Here is a 9,129-nt window from a genome sequence, read left to right on the forward strand (position 1 = left end):
ATGTCATTATTATGCATTTTCCGGCACTAACCTATTAACGAGATGCCGAAGAGCCAGTTGCCATTTTCTGCTGTTTTTGGTTTCAGAAATCCTACAAAGGAAATATTCTCAGAATTGGACGAAATCAACGCCCAATATCTTATTTTTCCCGGAAGCTTCCAGAGCACCGAAGAGGGGCCAGAGGGGAGTCAAGGGGGCCCCACCCCACATGGCAGCGCAGCCAAGGGGGGGCGCCCCCTATAGTGTGGGTCCCCCAGGACTCTTCCGACTCCGCCCTTCCGCCTACTTAAAGCCTCCGTCGCGAAAACCCTAAACCAATAAGCCACGATACGGAAAACCTTCCAGAGCCGCCGCCATCACGAAGCCAAGATTCGGGGGACAGAAGTCTCTGTTTCGGCACACCGCCGGGATGGGGAAGTGCCCCCGGAAGGCATCTCCATCGACACCACCGCCATCTTCATCGCCATCACTGCTTCCCATGATGAGGAGGGAGTAGTTCTCCCCCGAGGCTGAGGGCTCTACCGGTAGCTATGTGGTTCATCTCTCTCCCGTGTACTTCAATACAATGATCTCATGAGCTGCCTTACATGATTGAGATCCATATGATGAGCTTTGTATCACTATTAATCTATGTGCTACTCTAGTGATGTTATTAAAGTAGTCTATTCCTCCTCCATGATGTAATGTTGACAGTGTGTGCATCATGTAGTACTTGGCATAGGTTATGATTGTAATCTCTTGTAGATTATGGAGTTAACTATTACTATGATAGTATTGATGCGATCTATTCCCCCTTTCATAGCTATTGTTGACAGTGTGTATGCTATGTTAGTACTCGGTCTAAATTGCAACGGTCTATTATGCACTCTAGAGGTTATTTAAATATGAACTCCGGATGTTGTGGAGCTTGTTTACTCCGGCTTGAGGTGTGCTTTTATAGCCCTACACAATGAATGGTGTTTGTTATCCAACAAGAGAGTGTAGAGTAGTTTTATTATGTGATCATTGTTGAGAGTGTCCACTAGTGAAAGTAGGATCCCTAGACCTTGTTACCAAATATCGAATTACCGTTTATTTATTGTTCTATTGCATGTTTACTTGCTGCCATATTTATTTCAGATTGTTATTACCACTCACAATCATCCATATTACTTGTATTTCACTATCTCTTCGCCGAACTAGTGCACCTATACATCTGACAAGTGTATTAGGTGTGTTGGGGACACAAGAGACTTCTTGTATCGTAATTGCAGGGTTGCTTGAGAGGGATATCTTTGACCTCTACCTCCCTGAGTTCGATAAACCTTGGGTGATTCACTTAAGGGAAACTTGCTGCTGTTCTACAAACCTCTGCTCTTGGAGGCCCAACACTGTCTACAGGAATAGAAGCGTGCGTAGACATCAAGCTATTTTCAGGCGCCGTTGCCGGGGAGGTAAGGTAAAAGGTATTCACATCCTCCGACTACTAAGCTATTTCATAGCACTATTGTCAGTGTGTGAGTGCTCGAAGCTATTTCCTTTAGATTATGCAATTATATCTTTTTGTTTCTTGTTTTTATTTCACTAGTTAGGCTTAATGGAAAACAACAAAAAAATTAGAGATCTTTATGAAATTTATATTGAATTAGGACATGATGCTTTTGAAGAGAAAATTAAAAAACCTATGGAAGTTTGTCTGCATAATAGTGGTAGTAATGTTATTAGTATAAATTTTTTGGACACCATTATTTTTAATGCTATGGAAAAACCCAAGTTCTGCTACATGTTCGCTTGCTGCCATTTTTATTTCAGATTGCAATTACTACTTATAATCATCCATATTACTTGTATTTCACTATCTCTTCGCTGAACTAGTGCACCTATACATCTGACAAGTGTATTAAGTGTGTTGGGGACACAAGAGACTTCTTGTATCTTAATTGCAGGGTTGCTTGAGAGGGATATCTTTGACCTCTACCTCCCTGAGTTCGATAAACCTTGGGTGATTCACTTAAGGGAAACTTGCTGCTGTTCTACAAACCTCTGCTCTTGGAGGCCCAACACTGTCTACAGGAATAGAAGCGTGCGTAGACATCAAGCTATTTTCTGGCGCCGTTGTCGGGGAGGTAAGGTAAAAGGTATTCACATCCTCCGACTACTAAGCTATTTCCTAGCACTGTTGCCGGTGTGTGAGTGCTCGAAGCTATTTCCTTTAGATCCTGCAATTGCATCTTTTTGTTTCTTGTTTTTATTTCACTAGTTAGGCTTAATGGAAAACAACAAAAATATTAGAGATCTTTATAGTATTTATCTTGAATTAGGACATGATGTGTTTGAAGAGAAAATTAAAAAACCCATGGAACTTTGTTTGCAAAATAGTTGTAGCAATGTTATTAGCATGAACTCTTTGAACACTATTATTGCTAATGCTATGGAAGAATTTAAGCTTGGGGAAGCTGGTTTTGATGAGCATGATATTTTTAGTCCCCCAAGCATGGAGGAGAAATTTTTTTGATGATACTTTGCCTCCCATTTATGATGATTATAATGATAGTGGTATTTTGGTGCCACCTACTATGGAGGATAAAGTTTATTATGATTATACTATGCCTCCTATATTTGATGATTATGGTGATGAGAATAATAATGATAGCTACTTTGTTGAATTTGCTCCCACTACAATTAATAAGAATGACTATGCTTATGTTGGGAGTAGTAATTATTGTATGCATGAGACTCTTGATAAGAATGTTTTATGTGATAGTTATGTTGTTGAGTTTGTTCATGATGCTACTGGAAATTATTATGAGAGAGGAAAATATGGTTGTAGAAATTTTCATGTTACTAAAACACCTCTCTATATGCTAATTTTTTTGAAGTTACTCATGTTTTATCTTCCTATGCTTGTCACTTTGTTCTTCATGAATTTATTTGTGCACAAGATTCCTTTTCATAGGAAGTGGGTTAGACTTAAATGTGTTTTGAACTTGCTTTTTGATGCTCTCTTTGCTTCAACTCTCATCCTTATGTGAGCATCATTAAAATTGCTGAGCCCATCTTAATGGCTATAAAGAAAGCACTTCTTGGGAGATAACCCATGTTTTTATTTTGCTGCTGTTTTGTTGTGTCTTGGAAGTTGTTACCACTGTAGAAACCTCTCCTTATCTTTATTTTATTGCATTGTTGTGCCAAGTAAAGTCTTTGATAGTAAGGTTGATACTAGATTTGGATTACTGCGCAGAAACAGATTTCTTGCTGTCACGAATTTGAGTAGGATTCTCTGTAGGTAACTCAGAAAAATCTGCCAATTTGCGTGTGTGATCCTCAGATAAGCACGCAACTTTCATTCAATTTGAGCATTTTCATCTGAGCAAGTTAAGTGCCCCAGAAAAATTCATCTTTAAGGACTGTTTTGTTTTGACAGATTCTGCCTTTTATTTCGCATTGCCTGTTTTGCTATGTTTGATGGATTTCTTTGTTCCGTTAACTTTCAGTAGCTTTGTGCAATGTTCAGAAGTGTTAAGAATGATTGTGTCACCTCTGAACATGTGAATTTTTGATTATGCACTAACCCTCTAATGAGTTTGTTTTGAGTTTGGTGTGGAGGAAGTTTTCAAGGATCAAGAGAGGAGGACGATACAATATGATCAAGAAGAGTGAAAACTCTAAGCTTGGGGATGCCCCCGTGGTTCATCCCTGCATATTTCAAGAAGACTCAAGCATCTAAGCTTGGGGATGCCCAAGGCATCCCCTTCTTCATCGACAACTTATCAGGTCACCTCTAGTGAAACTATATTTTTATTCCGTCACATCTTATGTGCTTTATTTGGAGCGTCTGTGTGCTTTTGTTTTCGTTTTGTTATTTTCATTCTCTGAATACACGCTCCGCTTGTTCATATGAACACTGGTGTTCTTAGCTTTATTCTTAATGTTCATGGCGAAGGTTGAAACTGCTTCGTTCATTGTTATATGGTTGGAAACAGAAAATGCTACATGTGGTAATTGGTATAATGTCTTGAATGATTTGATACTTGGCAATTTTTGTGCTCAAATAGATCATGTTTAAGCTCTTGCATCATGTACTTTGCACCTATTAATGAAGAAATACTGTAGAGCTTTTTGACATTTGGTTTTCATGATTGGTCTCTCTAAAGTCTAGATATTTTCTGGTGAGGGTTTGAACAACAAGGAAGACAGTGTAGAGTCTTATAATGCTTGCAATATGTTCTTATGTAAGTTTTGCTGTACCTCATACTTGTGTTTGCTTCAAATAACCTTGCTAGCCTAAGCCTTGTATTGAGAGGGATTACTTCTCGTGCATCCAAAATCCTTGAGCCAAAAACTATGCCATTTGTGTCCACCATACCTACCTACTACATGGTATTTCTCTGCCATTCCAAAGTAAATTGCTTGAGTGCTACCTTTAAAATTCCATTCTTTGTCTTTGCAATATATAGCTCATGGGAAAAATAGCTTAAAAACTATTGTGGTATTGAATATGTACTTATGTATCTTATTTCTTAATAAGTTGCTTGTTGAGCGGTAACCATGTTCCTGGGGACGCCATCAACTATTTCTTTGTTGAATATCATGTGAGTTGCTATGCATGTTCGTCTTGTCTGAAGTAAGGGAGATTTATCATGATCAAATGGTTTGAGTATGCATATTGTTAGAGAAGAACATTGGGCCGCAAACTAAAGCCATGATCCATGGTGGAAGTTTCAGTTTGGACAACAATCCCCAATCTCTTATGAGAATATTATCTGTTGTTGAATACTTATGCATTAAAGAGGAGTCCATTATCTGTTGTCTATGTTGTCCCGGTATGGATGTCTAAGTTGAGAATAATCAAAAGCGAGAAATCCAATGCGAGCTTTCTCCTTAGACCTTTGTACAGGCGGCATAGAGGTACCCCTTTGTGACACTTGGTTAAAACATATGCTATGCAATGATAATCCATGTAAATCCAAGCTAATTAGGACAAGGTGCGGGCACTATTGGTATTCTATGCATGAGGCTTGCAACTTATATGATGTCTTATGCATAACACATATGAATTATTACTACCGTTGACAAAATTGTTTCTATGTTTTGAAAATAAAAGCTCTAGCACAAATATAGCAATCCATGCTTCCCTCTGCGAAGGGCCATTCTTTTACTTTTATGTTGAGTCAGTTTACCTACTTCTTTCTATCTTAGAAGCAAACACTTGTGTCAACTGTGCATTGATTCTTACATACTTGCTTATTTGCATTCATCATTTCACTTTATGTTGACAATTATCCATGAGATATGCATGTTGAAAGTTGAAAGCAACTACTGAAACTTATATCTTCCTTTGTGTTGCTTCAAAACTTTCTACTAAGAATCTATTGCTTTATGAGTTAACTCCTATGCAAGTCTTATTGATGCTTGTCTTGAAAGTACTATTCATGAAAAGTCTTTGCTATATGATTCAGTTGTTTAATCATTGTCTTTACCATTGCTTCGAATCACTTCATTCATTACATATGCTTTACAATAGTATTGATCAAGATTATGATAGCATGTCACTTCAAAAATTATCTTTGTTATCATTTACCTACTCGAGGGCGAGCATGAACTAAGCTTGGGAATGCTTGATACGTCTCAAACGTATCTATAATTTCTTATGTTTCATGCTACTTTTATGATGATACTCACATGTTTTATACACACTTTATGTCATTATTATGCATTTTCTGGCACTAACCTATTAACGAGATGCCGAAGAGCCAGTTGTTGTTTTCTGCTGTTTTTGGTTTCAGAAATCCTACAAAGGAAATATTCTCGGAATTGGACGAAATCAACGCCCAATATCTTATTTTTCCTGGAAGCTTCCAGAGCACCGAAGAGGGGCCAGAGGGGAGCCAAGGGGGCCCCACCCCACATGGCGGTGCGGCCAAGGGGGGGCCTATGGTGTGGGTCCCCAAGGACTCTTCCGACTCCGCCCTTCCGCCTACTTAAAGCCTCCGTCGCGAAAACTCTAAACCAATAAGCCACAATACGGAAAACCTTCCAGAGCCGCCGCCATCGCGAAGCCAAGATTCGGGGGACAGAAGTCTCTGTTCCGACACGCCGCCGGGACGGGGAAGTGCCCCTGGAAGGCATCTCCATCGACACCACCGCCATCTTCATCGCCATCGCTGCTTCCCATGATGAGGAGGGAGTAGTTCTCCCCCGAGGCTGAGGGCCCTACCGGTAGCTATGTGGTTCATCTCTCTCCCATGTACTTCAATACAATGATCTCATGAGCTGCCTTACATGATTGAGATCCATATGATGAGCTTTGTAATACTATTAATCTATGTGCTACTCTAGTGATGTTATTAAAGTAGTCTATTCCTCCTCCATGATGTAATGTTGACAGTGTGTGCATCATGTAGTACTTGGCATAGGTTATGATTGTAATCTCTTGTAGATTATGGAGTTAACTATTACTATGATAGTATTGATGCGATCTATTCCCCCTTTCATAGCTATTGTTGACAGTGTGTATGCTATGTTAGTACTCGGTCTAAATTGCAACGGTCTATTATGCACTCTAGAGGTTATTTAAATATGAACTCCGGATGTTGTGGAGCTTGTTTACTCCGGCTTGAGGTGTGTTTTTATAGCCCTACACAATGAATGGTGTTTGTTATCCAACAAGAGAGTGTAGAGTAGTTTTATTATGTGAACATTGTTGAGAGTGTCCACTAGTGAAAGTAGGATCCCTAGGCCTTGTTTCCAAATATCGAATCACCGTTTATTTACTGTTCTACTGCATGTTTACTTGCTGCCATATTTATTTCAGATTGTTATTACCACTCACAATCATCCATATTACTTGTATTTCACTATCTCTTCGCCGAACTAGTGAACCTATACACCTGACAAGTGTATTAGGTGTGTTGGGGACACAAGAGACTTCTTGTATCGTAATTGCAGGGTTGCTTGAGAGGGATATCTTTGACCTCTACCTCCCTGAGTTCGATAAACCTTGGGTGATTCATTTAAGGGAAACTTGCTGCTGTTCTACAAACCTCTGCTCTTGGAGGCCCAACACTGTCTACAGGAATAGAAGCGTGCGTAGACATGAAAGAGCTGACCCAAAGCTTTCCCCTCCGCCCGAAACTGGAGGAGCTCACACACCGCCCCTCCGCCGCCACGCCGTCCTGCCCACCTACCTTATGGCGTCGTCCTCCGCCGAGTCGGCCCCGCCCCCACCACCACCCCTGGGAGGCGAAGAGGGCTCCGCCTCCAGCAGATCTGGATCTACCCCTGTCCTCTTTGTAATTCCGTCTGGTGTGCCGACTATTCCCATCAGCCGTGGAGAAGATTGGGAATCGGAGGGATCTAACGCATGGATTCCATCTGGGTAAGCATCGTCTGCCTATGTGAATTAACAGTACGCAGTTTTTGAGCGCCAATCGTTGTTGCTCAACTAACTACGTTGCTTTTCGAATAGGATGGATCCAGCGCTGGCTTTTCGGCTGGTGGTTAGGCTGGATTCTAGCTTTACGCGTGATTCTAAACGCTATAAGAATGGGTTTTACTTCCCTGCGGTGGTTGCAACCACCATCTCGTTGAGGGATTTCAAAGCTAACATCTACGATAAGTACACCTGGAGCTCTTTCGATGCAGTTCATTTCGAATATTTCAACAGCCCGGAGCGAAGATTTGTTCCACTAATTTCCGAAGGCGATCTGGGAATTCTTTTTTGCTTTGAATGCTTCTTGCCTGTTCGGTAAAATTTGTATCCATGTGGACAGGGGCCAGGCATCATCTGGTGCTGGGGCATCATCAGGTGGTCGGGCATCATGTCTCTCTACTGCTGCTGCCTCTGCTAATAGTGTGCGCCGTGGCGCTCCTTGTAGGTCCACAGCAGCACACTACAAGGATTCGGGTCTATTGCAACAAAATCAGTCGTCGTAATACGTACTGAATTGTGGCAATATGAAACTATTGCCACGAAATAACATTCGTTGGCGACCGTTGCAATTGGACACATGGTAATAGGTTATTGCCACCAAAAAGCAATTGTGGCAATAAAGTGTGCTATTGCAACAACCCTGTGGGAAGTTGCCACATTTTTACCTGTGGCAACACTCATTTGATGCCACGGTTTAATTTGTGGACATAGTTTAATGCAACATGTAATGACTCGTGGCGACTGATAGCTCGTGGCCATAGATATTTGTTGCAATAACGTATGCCAACGACACTCATTTCGTGGCAAGAAATTATGGCAACAAACCTTGTTTTTGTGGCATTAGTCATTCTGCCACGAAACACTACGCTTGTGGCAAGATAGTTCTTTTTTTCTTGACAAGAGAACCATACCACGATACACAAACGAAGGAATACAAGTGACAAATAATTCGTTTATTGTTGGTATACAATTCGATACATGTAAATAGTTCGAACAATAGATAATTTACAATCTTGCATCAAAATATAATATTCTACCTATTCCTATATGTATTACTATCAATATTTTGCCTAACATATCTAGAGCTGATGTCCGAATATAGCACGTCTTGCTGATCTATGTGACCTGCAAAAAAATCATTATCAATATCAAAATGTCCAAACACAATGGTATAGTGAACGGTTAGACGGTGTGTTGTCTACTCTTTTATCTACTTGACCATAACAAAGCATATCACATGTATGTTAAAGAAGACTTTAAAAGTTTGTGTGCATGATAGCGATTCTATTCATTTTGCTAGCGACAGACTGCATGTTGTCTACTATTTTATCTCTTTGATAGTAACCCATGTTCTCTTACAGTGTCAAGTTCTAGCATAACCAAATGGCAGAAAATTAGGGAGCAGAGCATAATTGAACATTCAGCAAAAAATCGATGTCTGTTACCCAAGGACGAGTCTTTGGGCTGATGTTTAGCCTAGCTACAAACAGGCAGCCAGCCGAGATAGCTGATGGCATGAATTTTATGCAATCATAGTCTATAAAGCTCAGTTATGCGAGATAGTTGCACGACAAGTTAAGAATCTCCTACAGCAGACATGCATCAAACGTTAGGCTTGGGATTTTTTAGCCAATTATGGTAGTAATCATGGTAGTATTTTTTATGTGATTTAAGCATGGAAACAACTTGACAAACCAATGATAGATATCCATAAAGTT

The sequence above is a fragment of the Lolium perenne genome, chromosome 1, assembly GCF_019359855.2.
Source record: "Lolium perenne isolate Kyuss_39 chromosome 1, Kyuss_2.0, whole genome shotgun sequence".
Lineage (NCBI taxonomy): Eukaryota > Viridiplantae > Streptophyta > Magnoliopsida > Poales > Poaceae > Lolium > Lolium perenne.